General features: G+C 42.6%; 10 non-coding genes across 10 annotated transcripts; all 10 read right to left on the bottom strand.

Annotated features, from left to right (window-relative positions):
- Positions 1-705: 705 nt before the first annotated feature.
- Positions 706-896, bottom strand: LOC141205928 (U2 spliceosomal RNA). The gene has a single exon (XR_012276600.1). It is a non-coding gene; the product is annotated as a U2 spliceosomal RNA (small nuclear RNA).
- A 1,115-nt stretch (positions 897-2,011) lies between these two features.
- On the bottom strand, positions 2,012-2,202 carry LOC141205927 (U2 spliceosomal RNA). Its single transcript, XR_012276599.1, has one exon. It is a non-coding gene; the product is annotated as a U2 spliceosomal RNA (small nuclear RNA).
- Positions 2,203-3,317: 1,115 nt separating this feature from the next.
- Positions 3,318-3,508, bottom strand: LOC141205926 (U2 spliceosomal RNA). The gene has a single exon (XR_012276598.1). It is a non-coding gene; the product is annotated as a U2 spliceosomal RNA (small nuclear RNA).
- Positions 3,509-4,623: 1,115 nt separating this feature from the next.
- Positions 4,624-4,814, bottom strand: LOC141205925 (U2 spliceosomal RNA). Its single transcript, XR_012276597.1, has one exon. It is a non-coding gene; the product is annotated as a U2 spliceosomal RNA (small nuclear RNA).
- Positions 4,815-5,929: 1,115 nt separating this feature from the next.
- On the bottom strand, positions 5,930-6,120 carry LOC141205924 (U2 spliceosomal RNA). Its single transcript, XR_012276596.1, has one exon. It is a non-coding gene; the product is annotated as a U2 spliceosomal RNA (small nuclear RNA).
- Positions 6,121-7,235: 1,115 nt separating this feature from the next.
- Positions 7,236-7,426, bottom strand: LOC141206015 (U2 spliceosomal RNA). Its single transcript, XR_012276684.1, has one exon. It is a non-coding gene; the product is annotated as a U2 spliceosomal RNA (small nuclear RNA).
- A 1,115-nt stretch (positions 7,427-8,541) lies between these two features.
- LOC141205998 (U2 spliceosomal RNA) lies at positions 8,542-8,732 on the bottom strand. Its single transcript, XR_012276667.1, has one exon. It is a non-coding gene; the product is annotated as a U2 spliceosomal RNA (small nuclear RNA).
- A 1,115-nt stretch (positions 8,733-9,847) lies between these two features.
- Positions 9,848-10,038, bottom strand: LOC141205923 (U2 spliceosomal RNA). The gene has a single exon (XR_012276595.1). It is a non-coding gene; the product is annotated as a U2 spliceosomal RNA (small nuclear RNA).
- Positions 10,039-11,153: 1,115 nt separating this feature from the next.
- On the bottom strand, positions 11,154-11,344 carry LOC141205922 (U2 spliceosomal RNA). Its single transcript, XR_012276594.1, has one exon. It is a non-coding gene; the product is annotated as a U2 spliceosomal RNA (small nuclear RNA).
- Positions 11,345-12,456: 1,112 nt separating this feature from the next.
- Positions 12,457-12,654, bottom strand: LOC141206236 (U2 spliceosomal RNA). Its single transcript, XR_012276898.1, has one exon. It is a non-coding gene; the product is annotated as a U2 spliceosomal RNA (small nuclear RNA).
- Between the last annotated feature and the right edge of the window lie 3,061 nt (positions 12,655-15,715).

Here is a 15,715-nt window from a genome sequence, read left to right as displayed (position 1 = left end):
GACACGCGCAGCCAGCGTTCCATTGCCACATTCCATCTACTGCAGGCAGGATACCTGGCTGGCTGAATGTCGCTGAGAAGCTCACAGAGACCGCCATAAGCAACAGTTTAACAGAATGCCACAGACTAATCAACCAAACTTTTTGGGTTGGGTTCTCTTTTATAGTCTGCAGGCATTAAATGAAAGAAGTCAGTGTTCCAGCAGAGGGAGACAACGTTTCAGAAAAGGCATTGTAGCAAACCAAAAAAGAAATTTTAAGCGCAGCAGAGTAACCAGCGCACATACCTGTTAGCTCAGGTGAGTTTAAAAGGCTGCTGTTGATAACAAGGGCATTTGCTAAATAGATGGTGTGTGTGCAACAATATACTGAAAGGTCAATTATATTGTGCAGCTTATCTCACCACCTGTAGTTATTTAGGTGAAAGCTCCAAAATGCTTGCCTAATATGTCTGTTTATCCAAAAGGAAGTAAAAAGGGAGAGCTAGAAAGATAGCATTGCATCACATTACATGGCAATGCAATGCACAGTTGCTGAAGTTGAACCAAAATGAGCTTGTAATCTGGCTTCTGCAACTTTGAACATGAAAAATCCAATGAGGAGAAGAAAAGCAAAGCCAAAGAGTCCATCCCAAAATCCGACAAACAAGCAAAATGAACAAAAAACATTGAATTCAATTCTTTCTGATTTTAGAAACTGCATTAAAGAAGGGGTGCACCGGTCCTGGAGATACTGCAATACCAGGTCAATGCGTGGAGTGGACAGAGCAAGCTCTTTTTCCATCTCCCTGTTCTAAAAATCCATTTAATATATGGTCCCCAGATAGGGGACGTATCAGATATTAAACTGATAAGAACAGATACTACACTTGATCTTAGCCAAAAGGCCGAGAAGCGATAACCAGAATTGGTTTCAAACTACGGAGCCACCCAAGGATCCTGAAAAGTCCATTTGTGGAGATGAGCTCCTGGACTCCCGTTAAGAAGACATGTTGTCAACCTCTAGATCCCTTACATGCCTGCACTTTTCGGCTTGCTGCTGCTGCAATCCACGCGTTTTAGATCTGCATAACTCCACCTCTTTAAACACAGCACCTTCACCCCCTGCTGTTCCCACCCGCCTCAACACCGTTGGAAGGGAGGAGAACCAATTAAGGCGGGGGGTGGGGTGGAACGAGCAGCTGTCTACCCTTAGCAGGAGGGCTCCTGATTACATACCTCTCCTGCTGCTGCTGCTGCTGGCTGTCCAGCAGCAGACTGAAGGTGGCTGCTGCTGTGCACAGGTATATAAAGGCTCAGAGCCTATTATGACACGCGCAGCCAGCGTTCCATTGCCACATTCCATCTACTGCAGGCAGGATACCTGGCTGGCTGAATGTCGCTGAGAAGCTCACAGAGACCGCCATAAGCAACAGTTTAACAGAATGCCACAGACTAATCAACCAAACTTTTTGGGTTGGGTTCTCTTTTATAGTCTGCAGGCATTAAATGAAAGAAGTCAGTGTTCCAGCAGAGGGAGACAACGTTTCAGAAAAGGCATTGTAGCAAACCAAAAAAGAAATTTTAAGCGCAGCAGAGTAACCAGCGCACATACCTGTTAGCTCAGGTGAGTTTAAAAGGCTGCTGTTGATAACAAGGGCATTTGCTAAATAGATGGTGTGTGTGCAACAATATACTGAAAGGTCAATTATATTGTGCAGCTTATCTCACCACCTGTAGTTATTTAGGTGAAAGCTCCAAAATGCTTGCCTAATATGTCTGTTTATCCAAAAGGAAGTAAAAAGGGAGAGCTAGAAAGATAGCATTGCATCACATTACATGGCAATGCAATGCACAGTTGCTGAAGTTGAACCAAAATGAGCTTGTAATCTGGCTTCTGCAACTTTGAACATGAAAAATCCAATGAGGAGAAGAAAAGCAAAGCCAAAGAGTCCATCCCAAAATCCGACAAACAAGCAAAATGAACAAAAAACATTGAATTCAATTCTTTCTGATTTTAGAAACTGCATTAAAGAAGGGGTGCACCGGTCCTGGAGATACTGCAATACCAGGTCAATGCGTGGAGTGGACAGAGCAAGCTCTTTTTCCATCTCCCTGTTCTAAAAATCCATTTAATATATGGTCCCCAGATAGGGGACGTATCAGATATTAAACTGATAAGAACAGATACTACACTTGATCTTAGCCAAAAGGCCGAGAAGCGATAACCAGAATTGGTTTCAAACTACGGAGCCACCCAAGGATCCTGAAAAGTCCATTTGTGGAGATGAGCTCCTGGACTCCCGTTAAGAAGACATGTTGTCAACCTCTAGATCCCTTACATGCCTGCACTTTTCGGCTTGCTGCTGCTGCAATCCACGCGTTTTAGATCTGCATAACTCCACCTCTTTAAACACAGCACCTTCACCCCCTGCTGTTCCCACCCGCCTCAACACCGTTGGAAGGGAGGAGAACCAATTAAGGCGGGGGGTGGGGTGGAACGAGCAGCTGTCTACCCTTAGCAGGAGGGCTCCTGATTACATACCTCTCCTGCTGCTGCTGCTGCTGGCTGTCCAGCAGCAGACTGAAGGTGGCTGCTGCTGTGCACAGGTATATAAAGGCTCAGAGCCTATTATGACACGCGCAGCCAGCGTTCCATTGCCACATTCCATCTACTGCAGGCAGGATACCTGGCTGGCTGAATGTCGCTGAGAAGCTCACAGAGACCGCCATAAGCAACAGTTTAACAGAATGCCACAGACTAATCAACCAAACTTTTTGGGTTGGGTTCTCTTTTATAGTCTGCAGGCATTAAATGAAAGAAGTCAGTGTTCCAGCAGAGGGAGACAACGTTTCAGAAAAGGCATTGTAGCAAACCAAAAAAGAAATTTTAAGCGCAGCAGAGTAACCAGCGCACATACCTGTTAGCTCAGGTGAGTTTAAAAGGCTGCTGTTGATAACAAGGGCATTTGCTAAATAGATGGTGTGTGTGCAACAATATACTGAAAGGTCAATTATATTGTGCAGCTTATCTCACCACCTGTAGTTATTTAGGTGAAAGCTCCAAAATGCTTGCCTAATATGTCTGTTTATCCAAAAGGAAGTAAAAAGGGAGAGCTAGAAAGATAGCATTGCATCACATTACATGGCAATGCAATGCACAGTTGCTGAAGTTGAACCAAAATGAGCTTGTAATCTGGCTTCTGCAACTTTGAACATGAAAAATCCAATGAGGAGAAGAAAAGCAAAGCCAAAGAGTCCATCCCAAAATCCGACAAACAAGCAAAATGAACAAAAAACATTGAATTCAATTCTTTCTGATTTTAGAAACTGCATTAAAGAAGGGGTGCACCGGTCCTGGAGATACTGCAATACCAGGTCAATGCGTGGAGTGGACAGAGCAAGCTCTTTTTCCATCTCCCTGTTCTAAAAATCCATTTAATATATGGTCCCCAGATAGGGGACGTATCAGATATTAAACTGATAAGAACAGATACTACACTTGATCTTAGCCAAAAGGCCGAGAAGCGATAACCAGAATTGGTTTCAAACTACGGAGCCACCCAAGGATCCTGAAAAGTCCATTTGTGGAGATGAGCTCCTGGACTCCCGTTAAGAAGACATGTTGTCAACCTCTAGATCCCTTACATGCCTGCACTTTTCGGCTTGCTGCTGCTGCAATCCACGCGTTTTAGATCTACATAACTCCACCTCTTTAAACACAGCACCTTCACCCCCTGCTGTTCCCACCCGCCTCAACACCGTTGGAAGGGAGGAGAACCAATTAAGGCGGGGGGTGGGGTGGAACGAGCAGCTGTCTACCCTTAGCAGGAGGGCTCCTGATTACATACCTCTCCTGCTGCTGCTGCTGCTGGCTGTCCAGCAGCAGACTGAAGGTGGCTGCTGCTGTGCACAGGTATATAAAGGCTCAGAGCCTATTATGACACGCGCAGCCAGCGTTCCATTGCCACATTCCATCTACTGCAGGCAGGATACCTGGCTGGCTGAATGTCGCTGAGAAGCTCACAGAGACCGCCATAAGCAACAGTTTAACAGAATGCCACAGACTAATCAACCAAACTTTTTGGGTTGGGTTCTCTTTTATAGTCTGCAGGCATTAAATGAAAGAAGTCAGTGTTCCAGCAGAGGGAGACAACGTTTCAGAAAAGGCATTGTAGCAAACCAAAAAAGAAATTTTAAGCGCAGCAGAGTAACCAGCGCACATACCTGTTAGCTCAGGTGAGTTTAAAAGGCTGCTGTTGATAACAAGGGCATTTGCTAAATAGATGGTGTGTGTGCAACAATATACTGAAAGGTCAATTATATTGTGCAGCTTATCTCACCACCTGTAGTTATTTAGGTGAAAGCTCCAAAATGCTTGCCTAATATGTCTGTTTATCCAAAAGGAAGTAAAAAGGGAGAGCTAGAAAGATAGCATTGCATCACATTACATGGCAATGCAATGCACAGTTGCTGAAGTTGAACCAAAATGAGCTTGTAATCTGGCTTCTGCAACTTTGAACATGAAAAATCCAATGAGGAGAAGAAAAGCAAAGCCAAAGAGTCCATCCCAAAATCCGACAAACAAGCAAAATGAACAAAAAACATTGAATTCAATTCTTTCTGATTTTAGAAACTGCATTAAAGAAGGGGTGCACCGGTCCTGGAGATACTGCAATACCAGGTCAATGCGTGGAGTGGACAGAGCAAGCTCTTTTTCCATCTCCCTGTTCTAAAAATCCATTTAATATATGGTCCCCAGATAGGGGACGTATCAGATATTAAACTGATAAGAACAGATACTACACTTGATCTTAGCCAAAAGGCCGAGAAGCGATAACCAGAATTGGTTTCAAACTACGGAGCCACCCAAGGATCCTGAAAAGTCCATTTGTGGAGATGAGCTCCTGGACTCCCGTTAAGAAGACATGTTGTCAACCTCTAGATCCCTTACATGCCTGCACTTTTCGGCTTGCTGCTGCTGCAATCCACGCGTTTTAGATCTGCATAACTCCACCTCTTTAAACACAGCACCTTCACCCCCTGCTGTTCCCACCCGCCTCAACACCGTTGGAAGGGAGGAGAACCAATTAAGGCGGGGGGTGGGGTGGAACGAGCAGCTGTCTACCCTTAGCAGGAGGGCTCCTGGTTACATACCTCTCCTGCTGCTGCTGCTGCTGGCTGTCCAGCAGCAGACTGAAGGTGGCTGCTGCTGTGCACAGGTATATAAAGGCTCAGAGCCTATTATGACACGCGCAGCCAGCGTTCCATTGCCACATTCCATCTACTGCAGGCAGGATACCTGGCTGGCTGAATGTCGCTGAGAAGCTCACAGAGACCGCCATAAGCAACAGTTTAACAGAATGCCACAGACTAATCAACCAAACTTTTTGGGTTGGGTTCTCTTTTATAGTCTGCAGGCATTAAATGAAAGAAGTCAGTGTTCCAGCAGAGGGAGACAACGTTTCAGAAAAGGCATTGTAGCAAACCAAAAAAGAAATTTTAAGCGCAGCAGAGTAACCAGCGCACATACCTGTTAGCTCAGGTGAGTTTAAAAGGCTGCTGTTGATAACAAGGGCATTTGCTAAATAGATGGTGTGTGTGCAACAATATACTGAAAGGTCAATTATATTGTGCAGCTTATCTCACCACCTGTAGTTATTTAGGTGAAAGCTCCAAAATGCTTGCCTAATATGTCTGTTTATCCAAAAGGAAGTAAAAAGGGAGAGCTAGAAAGATAGCATTGCATCACATTACATGGCAATGCAATGCACAGTTGCTGAAGTTGAACCAAAATGAGCTTGTAATCTGGCTTCTGCAACTTTGAACATGAAAAATCCAATGAGGAGAAGAAAAGCAAAGCCAAAGAGTCCATCCCAAAATCCGACAAACAAGCAAAATGAACAAAAAACATTGAATTCAATTCTTTCTGATTTTAGAAACTGCATTAAAGAAGGGGTGCACCGGTCCTGGAGATACTGCAATACCAGGTCAATGCGTGGAGTGGACAGAGCAAGCTCTTTTTCCATCTCCCTGTTCTAAAAATCCATTTAATATATGGTCCCCAGATAGGGGACGTATCAGATATTAAACTGATAAGAACAGATACTACACTTGATCTTAGCCAAAAGGCCGAGAAGCGATAACCAGAATTGGTTTCAAACTACGGAGCCACCCAAGGATCCTGAAAAGTCCATTTGTGGAGATGAGCTCCTGGACTCCCGTTAAGAAGACATGTTGTCAACCTCTAGATCCCTTACATGCCTGCACTTTTCAGCTTGCTGCTGCTGCAATCCACGCGTTTTAGATCTGCATAACTCCACCTCTTTAAACACAGCACCTTCACCCCCTGCTGTTCCCACCCGCCTCAACACCGTTGGAAGGGAGGAGAACCAATTAAGGCGGGGGGTGGGGTGGAACGAGCAGCTGTCTACCCTTAGCAGGAGGGCTCCTGATTACATACCTCTCCTGCTGCTGCTGCTGCTGGCTGTCCAGCAGCAGATTGAAGGTGGCTGCTGCTGTGCACAGGTATATAAAGGCTCAGAGCCTATTATGACACGCGCAGCCAGCGTTCCATTGCCACATTCCATCTACTGCAGGCAGGATACCTGGCTGGCTGAATGTCGCTGAGAAGCTCACAGAGACCGCCATAAGCAACAGTTTAACAGAATGCCACAGACTAATCAACCAAACTTTTTGGGTTGGGTTCTCTTTTATAGTCTGCAGGCATTAAATGAAAGAAGTCAGTGTTCCAGCAGAGGGAGACAACGTTTCAGAAAAGGCATTGTAGCAAACCAAAAAAGAAATTTTAAGCGCAGCAGAGTAACCAGCGCACATACCTGTTAGCTCAGGTGAGTTTAAAAGGCTGCTGTTGATAACAAGGGCATTTGCTAAATAGATGGTGTGTGTGCAACAATATACAGAAAGGTCAATTATATTGTGCAGCTTATCTCACCACCTGTAGTTATTTAGGTGAAAGCTCCAAAATGCTTGCCTAATATGTCTGTTTATCCAAAAGGAAGTAAAAAGGGAGAGCTAGAAAGATAGCATTGCATCACATTACATGGCAATGCAATGCACAGTTGCTGAAGTTGAACCAAAATGAGCTTGTAATGTGGCTTCTGCAACTTTGAACATGAAAAATCCAATGAGGAGAAGAAAAGCAAAGCCAAAGAGTCCATCCCAAAATCCGACAAACAAGCAAAATGAACAAAAAACATTGAATTCAATTCTTTCTGATTTTAGAAACTGCATTAAAGAAGGGGTGCACCGGTCCTGGAGATACTGCAATACCAGGTCAATGCGTGGAGTGGACAGAGCAAGCTCTTTTTCCATCTCCCTGTTCTAAAAATCCATTTAATATATGGTCCCCAGATAGGGGACGTATCAGATATTAAACTGATAAGAACAGATACTACACTTGATCTTAGCCAAAAGGCTGAGAAGCGATAACCAGAATTGGTTTCAAACTACGGAGCCACCCAAGGATCCTGAAAAGTCCATTTGTGGAGATGAGCTCCTGGACTCCCGTTAAGAAGACATGTTGTCAACCTCTAGATCCCTTACATGCCTGCACTTTTCGGCTTGCTGCTGCTGCAATCCACGCGTTTTAGATCTGCATAACTCCACCTCTTTAAACACAGCACCTTCACCCCCTGCTGTTCCCACCCGCCTCAACACCGTTGGAAGGGAGGAGAACCAATTAAGGCGGGGGGTGGGGTGGAACGAGCAGCTGTCTACCCTTAGCAGGAGGGCTCCTGATTACATACCTCTCCTGCTGCTGCTGCTGCTGGCTGTCCAGCAGCAGACTGAAGGTGGCTGCTGCTGTGCACAGGTATATAAAGGCTCAGAGCCTATTATGACACGCGCAGCCAGCGTTCCATTGCCACATTCCATCTACTGCAGGCAGGATACCTGGCTGGCTGAATGTCGCTGAGAAGCTCACAGAGACCGCCATAAGCAACAGTTTAACAGAATGCCACAGACTAATCAACCAAACTTTTTGGGTTGGGTTCTCTTTTATAGTCTGCAGGCATTAAATGAAAGAAGTCAGTGTTCCAGCAGAGGGAGACAACGTTTCAGAAAAGGCATTGTAGCAAACCAAAAAAGAAATTTTAAGCGCAGCAGAGTAACCAGCGCACATACCTGTTAGCTCAGGTGAGTTTAAAAGGCTGCTGTTGATAACAAGGGCATTTGCTAAATAGATGGTGTGTGTGCAACAATATACTGAAAGGTCAATTATATTGTGCAGCTTATCTCACCACCTGTAGTTATTTAGGTGAAAGCTCCAAAATGCTTGCCTAATATGTCTGTTTATCCAAAAGGAAGTAAAAAGGGAGAGCTAGAAAGATAGCATTGCATCACATTACATGGCAATGCAATGCACAGTTGCTGAAGTTGAACCAAAATGAGCTTGTAATCTGGCTTCTGCAACTTTGAACATGAAAAATCCAATGAGGAGAAGAAAAGCAAAGCCAAAGAGTCCATCCCAAAATCCGACAAACAAGCAAAATGAACAAAAAACATTGAATTCAATTCTTTCTGATTTTAGAAACTGCATTAAAGAAGGGGTGCACCGGTCCTGGAGATACTGCAATACCAGGTCAATGCATGGAGTGGACAGAGCAAGCTCTTTTTCCATCTCCCTGTTCTAAAAATCCATTTAATATATGGTCCCCAGATAGGGGACGTATCAGATATTAAACTGATAAGAACAGATACTACACTTGATCTTAGCCAAAAGGCCGAGAAGCGATAACCAGAATTGGTTTCAAACTACGGAGCCACCCAAGGATCCTGAAAAGTCCATTTGTGGAGATGAGCTCCTGGACTCCCGTTAAGAAGACATGTTGTCAACCTCTAGATCCCTTACATGCCTGCACTTTTCGGCTTGCTGCTGCTGCAATCCACGCGTTTTAGATCTGCATAACTCCACCTCTTTAAACACAGCACCTTCACCCCCTGCTGTTCCCACACGCCTCAACACCGTTGGAAGGGAGGAGAACCAATTAAGGCGGGGGGTGGGGTGGAACGAGCAGCTGTCTACCCTTAGCAGGAGGGCTCCTGATTACATACCTCTCCTGCTGCTGCTGCTGCTGGCTGTCCAGCAGCAGACTGAAGGTGGCTGCTGCTGTGCACAGGTATATAAAGGCTCAGAGCCTATTATGACACGCGCAGCCAGCGTTCCATTGCCACATTCCATCTACTGCAGGCAGGATACCTGGCTGGCTGAATGTCGCTGAGAAGCTCACAGAGACCGCCATAAGCAACAGTTTAACAGAATGCCACAGACTAATCAACCAAACTTTTTGGGTTGGGTTCTCTTTTATAGTCTGCAGGCATTAAATGAAAGAAGTCAGTGTTCCAGCAGAGGGAGACAACGTTTCAGAAAAGGCATTGTAGCAAACCAAAAAAGAAATTTTAAGCGCAGCAGAGTAACCAGCGCACATACCTGTTAGCTCAGGTGAGTTTAAAAGGCTGCTGTTGATAACAAGGGCATTTGCTAAATAGATGGTGTGTGTGCAACAATATACTGAAAGGTCAATTATATTGTGCAGCTTATCTCACCACCTGTAGTTATTTAGGTGAAAGCTCCAAAATGCTTGCCTAATATGTCTGTTTATCCAAAAGGAAGTAAAAAGGGAGAGCTAGAAAGATAGCATTGCATCACATTACATGGCAATGCAATGCACAGTTGCTGAAGTTGAACCAAAATGAGCTTGTAATCTGGCTTCTGCAACTTTGAACATGAAAAATCCAATGAGGAGAAGAAAAGCAAAGCCAAAGAGTCCATCCCAAAATCCGACAAACAAGCAAAATGAACAAAAAACATTGAATTCAATTCTTTCTGATTTTAGAAACTGCATTAAAGAAGGGGTGCACCGGTCCTGGAGATACTGCAATACCAGGTCAATGCGTGGAGTGGACAGAGCAAGCTCTTTTTCCATCTCCCTGTTCTAAAAATCCATTTAATATATGGTCCCCAGATAGGGGACGTATCAGATATTAAACTGATAAGAACAGATACTACACTTGATCTTAGCCAAAAGGCCGAGAAGCGATAACCAGAATTGGTTTCAAACTACGGAGCCACCCAAGGATCCTGAAAAGTCCATTTGTGGAGATGAGCTCCTGGACTCCCGTTAAGAAGACATGTTGTCAACCTCTAGATCCCTTACATGCCTGCACTTTTCGGCTTGCTGCTGCTGCAATCCACGCGTTTTAGATCTGCATAACTCCACCTCTTTAAACACAGCACCTTCACCCCCTGCTGTTCCCACCCGCCTCAACACCGTTGGAAGGGAGGAGAACCAATTAAGGCGGGGGGTGGGGTGGAACGAGCAGCTGTCTACCCTTAGCAGGAGGGCTCCTGATTACATACCTCTCCTGCTGCTGCTGCTGCTGGCTGTCCAGCAGCAGACTGAAGGTGGCTGCTGCTGTGCACAGGTATATAAAGGCTCAGAGCCTATTATGACACGCGCAGCCAGCGTTCCATTGCCACATTCCATCTACTGCAGGCAGGATACCTGGCTGGCTGAATGTCGCTGAGAAGCTCACAGAGACCGCCATAAGCAACAGTTTAACAGAATGCCACAGACAAGTCAACCAAACTTTTTGGGTTGGGTTCTCTTTTATAGTCTGCAGGCATTAAATGAAAGAAGTCAGTGTTCCAGCAGAGGGAGACAACGTTTCAGAAAAGGCATTGTAGCAAACCAAAAAAGAAATTTTAAGCGCAGCAGAGTAACCAGCGCACATACCTGTTAGCTCAGGTGAGTTTAAAAGGCTGCTGTTGATAACAAGGGCATTTGCTAAATAGATGGTGTGTGTGCAACAATATACTGAAAGGTCAATTATATTGTGCAGCTTATCTCACCACCTGTAGTTATTTAGGTGAAAGCTCCAAAATGCTTGCCTAATATGTCTGTTTATCCAAAAGGAAGTAAAAAGGGAGAGCTAGAAAGATAGCATTGCATCACATTACATGGCAATGCAATGCACAGTTGCTGAAGTTGAACCAAAATGAACTTGTAATCTGGCTTCTGCAACTTTGACCATGAAAAATCCAATGAGGAGAAGAAAAGCAAAGCCAAAGAGTCCATCCCAAAATCCGACAAACAAGCAAAATGAACAAAAAACATTGAATTCAATTCTTTCTGATTTTAGAAACTGCATTAAAGAAGGGGTGCACCGGTCCTGGAGATACTGCAATACCAGGTCAATGCGTGGAGTGGACAGAGCAAGCTCTTTTTCCATCTCCCTGTTCTAAAAATCCATTTAATATATGGTCCCCAGATAGGGGACGTATCAGATATTAAACTGATAAGAACAGATACTACACTTGATCTTAGCCAAAAGGCCGAGAAGCGATAACCAGAATTGGTTTCAAACTACGGAGCCACCCAAGGATCCTGAAAAGTCCATTTGTGGAGATGAGCTCCTGGACTCCCGTTAAGAAGACATGTTGTCAACCTCTAGATCCCTTACATGCCTGCACTTTTCGGCTTGCTGCTGCTGCAATCCACGCGTTTTAGATCTGCATAACTCCACCTCTTTAAACACAGCACCTTCACCCCCTGCTGTTCCCACCCGCCTCAACACCGTTGGAAGGGAGGAGAACCAATTAAGGCGGGGGGTGGGGTGGAACGAGCAGCTGTCTACCCTTAGCAGGAGGGCTCCTGATTACATACCTCTCCTGCTGCTGCTGCTGGCTGTCCAGCAGCAGACTGAAGGTGGCTGCTGCTGTGCACAGGTATATAAAGGCTCAGAGCCTATTATGACACGCGCAGCCAGCGTTCCATTGCCACATTCCATCTACTGCAGGCAGGATACCTGGCTAGCTGAATGTCGCTGAGAAGCTCACAGAGACCGCCATAAGCAACAGTTTAACAGAATGCCACAGACTAATCAACCAAACTTTTTGGGTTGGGTTCTCTTTTATAGTCTGCAGGCATTAAATGAAAGAAGTCAGTGTTCCAGCAGAGGGAGACAACGTTTCAGAAAAGGCATTGTAGCAAACCAAAAAAGAAATTTTAAGCGCAGCAGAGTAACCAGCGCACATACCTGTTAGCTCAGGTGAGTTTAAAAGGCTGCTGTTGATAACAAGGGCATTTGCTAAATAGATGGTGTGTGTGCAACAATATACTGAAAGGTCAATTATATTGTGCAGCTTATCTCACCACCTGTAGTTATTTAGGTGAAAGCTCCAAAATGCTTGCCTAATATGTCTGTTTATCCAAAAGAAAGTAAAAAGGGAGAGCTAGAAAGATAGCATTGCATCACATTACATGGCAATGCAATGCACAGTTGCTGAAGTTGAACCAAAATGAGCTTGTAATCTGGCTTCTGCAACTTTGAACATGAAAAATCCAATGAGGAGAAGAAAAGCAAAGCCAAAGAGTCCATCCCAAAATCCGACAAACAAGCAAAATGAACAAAAAACATTGAATTCAATTCTTTCTGATTTTAGAAACTGCATTAAAGAAGGGGTGCACCGGTCCTGGAGATACTGCAATACCAGGTCAATGCGTGGAGTGGACAGAGCAAGCTCTTTTTCCATCTCCCTGTTCTAAAAATCCATTTAATATATGGTCCCCAGATAGGGGACGTATCAGATATTAAACTGATAAGAACAGATTTTTTTTTTAATTTGGCTATCCCCCACATGGGGATAAAAACCGTTTATTTAAAATTTAACAAATTACAGAAATAAAACCATTACATCCACATTACACTTTCGGGACTTCAAAGAAAAATAAAAATTCCATCACAGCAAATTTTACAAGACTTCAAATATTCCATAGGTTAAAAAGCCATTTGCCTGCCAACGTTACATTCTTTTTCCTGTCCAATAAATAGTATATGTACATTTCACTTTTACAAAAGGCTAAAACATCATCTACTGGTAACATTTCATGTTTAAAAACAGCAATATTTCTAGCATTCCAGAGCGCTATCTTGGCACAATTCACTATCTTCCACGCCATTATTTTTTGGTCCATTGTTGGGCATTCCAGAAGACCATATAACACTGATGCAAAATTAAAGTCCTTGAGGTCCACCATTTTCTTCAGCAGGGGGATTAGTCTTCTCCAGAACTCTTTAGCAAAAGCACAAGTCCATAAAAGATGCTTCACTGTCTCTTCTTCTTGACAACCTTCTCTTGGGCAGATGGCAGACCTCACAAAACCTCTTCTGTACTGGAATGCCCGGCAAGGAAGACAGTGGTGTGCGCAGCTCCAAGACATGTCTTTCTGTACATTAAAAAGATAAGGGGCGTTAATCGTTTTCCATATGTGTACAGTTTTGTCATCATCATAACGTTCAATATCACACAACGTCACATCAGTACTAATTTGTTTGAGTAGTGTCTTGCTGTTACATAGATCCCCTGTCTGTTTCTTATTCAAATTAAAATCAAGAATAATTTTCTTTAAAATCTCATAATGTGCAGGTAGGTTAAAAGCATAAGGAGAGGATAAAACTGTTTCAAACCAACCAAACCTTCTCATGAGAAAACCAGTGTTAAAACGCATAAAATAGGAAAGGTAATTATCTTTAAAAAGGGTTTTAAAACAGAAACAGAAAAAATGTATTAAAAGAAACTTATCTAAAACAGGGAAATCTTTCCCACCTTTAACCTTTGGCTTTGTCACAATTTCTCTTTTGAGTTTCTCCATTTTTGAGCCCCAAAAAAAGGTAAAACATACTTTTGTAATTCGTTTCAACAAATTTGTAGGAGGGGGGAACACCAAACTAAGATATAACAGGATAGGTAATATCACCATTTTTACAATCAGAACTTTACCTTCCATTGACAGCTTTCTCATATTCCACATGCAGATTTTCTGATTAATTTTCTGTGCTGCCGCATCCCAGCTATTAAAACCATTATTAGATTCATTAAAAGAAACACCTAAAATAGTAATGGAATCTGTAACTGCAATTGGTACATCATGTAAACTCATCCCCCCGACATTTAAAATATTACATTTAGTAAGATTAATTTTAAAACCGGAAACTGTACAAAAAGACTGAATTTGGCTTATCGTTTTTTGTATTGAAGGTACATCACATCCAAACACGGCTACATCATCCATATAGCTTACAACTTTAACTTGTAGACCGTTCCCTCCGGGTAAGGGTACTCCACATATTTGCTTATCCTGGCGTATTGTACATAAAAGGGGTTCTATAGCACATATAAAAAGCAGGGGGGACAAAGGGCAACCCTGCTTCACCCCTGATTTTAAAACTACCTCTTTTGTTTTAAAACCATTAACTAAAATCTTACTCGTACAATCATTATAAAAAGCTTTAAGAGACAATAAAAACCCACCCGGAATGCCCATTTTTTCTAAAACTTTAAAAAGATAAAAATGAGACACGCGGTCAAAAGCTTTCTCAAAATCCACCGTTAGGATTGACATCTTTGTCTTTCTGGTTTTTACATCTTCAATACAATCTTTCACCAGGTTTAAATTGTCCCAGATACTACGCCCAGGTACCCCGCATACCTGATTTGCATGAATTACTTTATGTATCACCTTTTTCAACCGATTTGCACAGATCTTAGCCATAATTTTGTAATCACTATTTAAAAGAGTTATCGGCCTCCAGTTTTTAAGATCCGTTTTGTCACCTTTTTTGTATAGTAGTGATACCTCACCTTTCTTCCATGAGTTGAGTAAAACCTTATTATTAAAAACTTCGGAAAACAAATTAAACAAATCATCTTTTAAAATATCATAAAAACTTATATAAAACTCTATGGGGATACCATCAGGGCCGGGCACTTTACCATTTTTAAAACTCTTCATGGTTTCTAAAATCTCTTCCTCAACTAGAGGTTGGGATAAAAAACTTTGGGCATCAGCATCTAGGGTGGACTTGATCTCCCCCAGGAAAGTGTGTATTAAATCATGGTCTACAGTTTTTACATTAAAAAGATCATTAAAATAGACATTTACCTTATCCAATATAACGTTGATATTATTATCTCCATCTATGTTATCAATTATTGTTTTTGTCTGTTTGTTTTTCTTAAAAAAATACCTGGAACAAGTCTCATCCTCTTCTACGTGTTTTACCTTTGAACGAAAAATCAGTTCTTTTCCTTTTTGTTCCAACCACTTTGAAATTTCTCCTTTAAGACTCAATATATCATTACCTACATCCAGACCATTGTCTTTGAATTTGTACAATGTCTGTAACCTGATATTAAGAAAATTATAGATCTCAAACTTTTCTTTAGCTTTTTGTATGCTTTTCTTAATAAAGAAATCTTTAATGCTTATTTTCATTCTATCCCACCAGGAGCTAAAAGAAATATTGGGGTTTTTCCTTTTTCTACACTTTACATAAAACTCAATAAAATCCGATAAAATTTGTGGATCTTTTAAAAGGGACACATTCAATTTCCAAGATTTCTTACCACATTTCTTCTTTCCATTAATCCTCACTCTAAAAGATAAAACCTTGTGATCTGAGAGAATATTAGTTAAAACTTCACATTTCACTGGCAGTATTTTTTCTGAACCTAAAACAAAATCTATCCTGGAGCTACATGTAGAATTGCTCCAGGTGAAACCAGCGTCTATAGGGCTATCCTTGTTACATTCTTTATACACATCAGTTAATTTACAATCATTTATAATATTGCTTAACATTCCAGACGTTTTGTCATAATTTCTACTCACGGAACCGGAGCGTCGGCTTTCGCCTTTTAAAATACAATTAAAAT

The sequence above is a fragment of the Phyllobates terribilis genome, unplaced genomic scaffold (assembly GCF_046119375.1).
Source record: "Phyllobates terribilis strain yellow unplaced genomic scaffold, ASM4611937v1 Scaffold_142__1_contigs__length_4687701, whole genome shotgun sequence".
Lineage (NCBI taxonomy): Eukaryota > Metazoa > Chordata > Amphibia > Anura > Dendrobatidae > Phyllobates > Phyllobates terribilis.
This window is presented reverse-complemented; position numbering and strand designations above follow the sequence as displayed.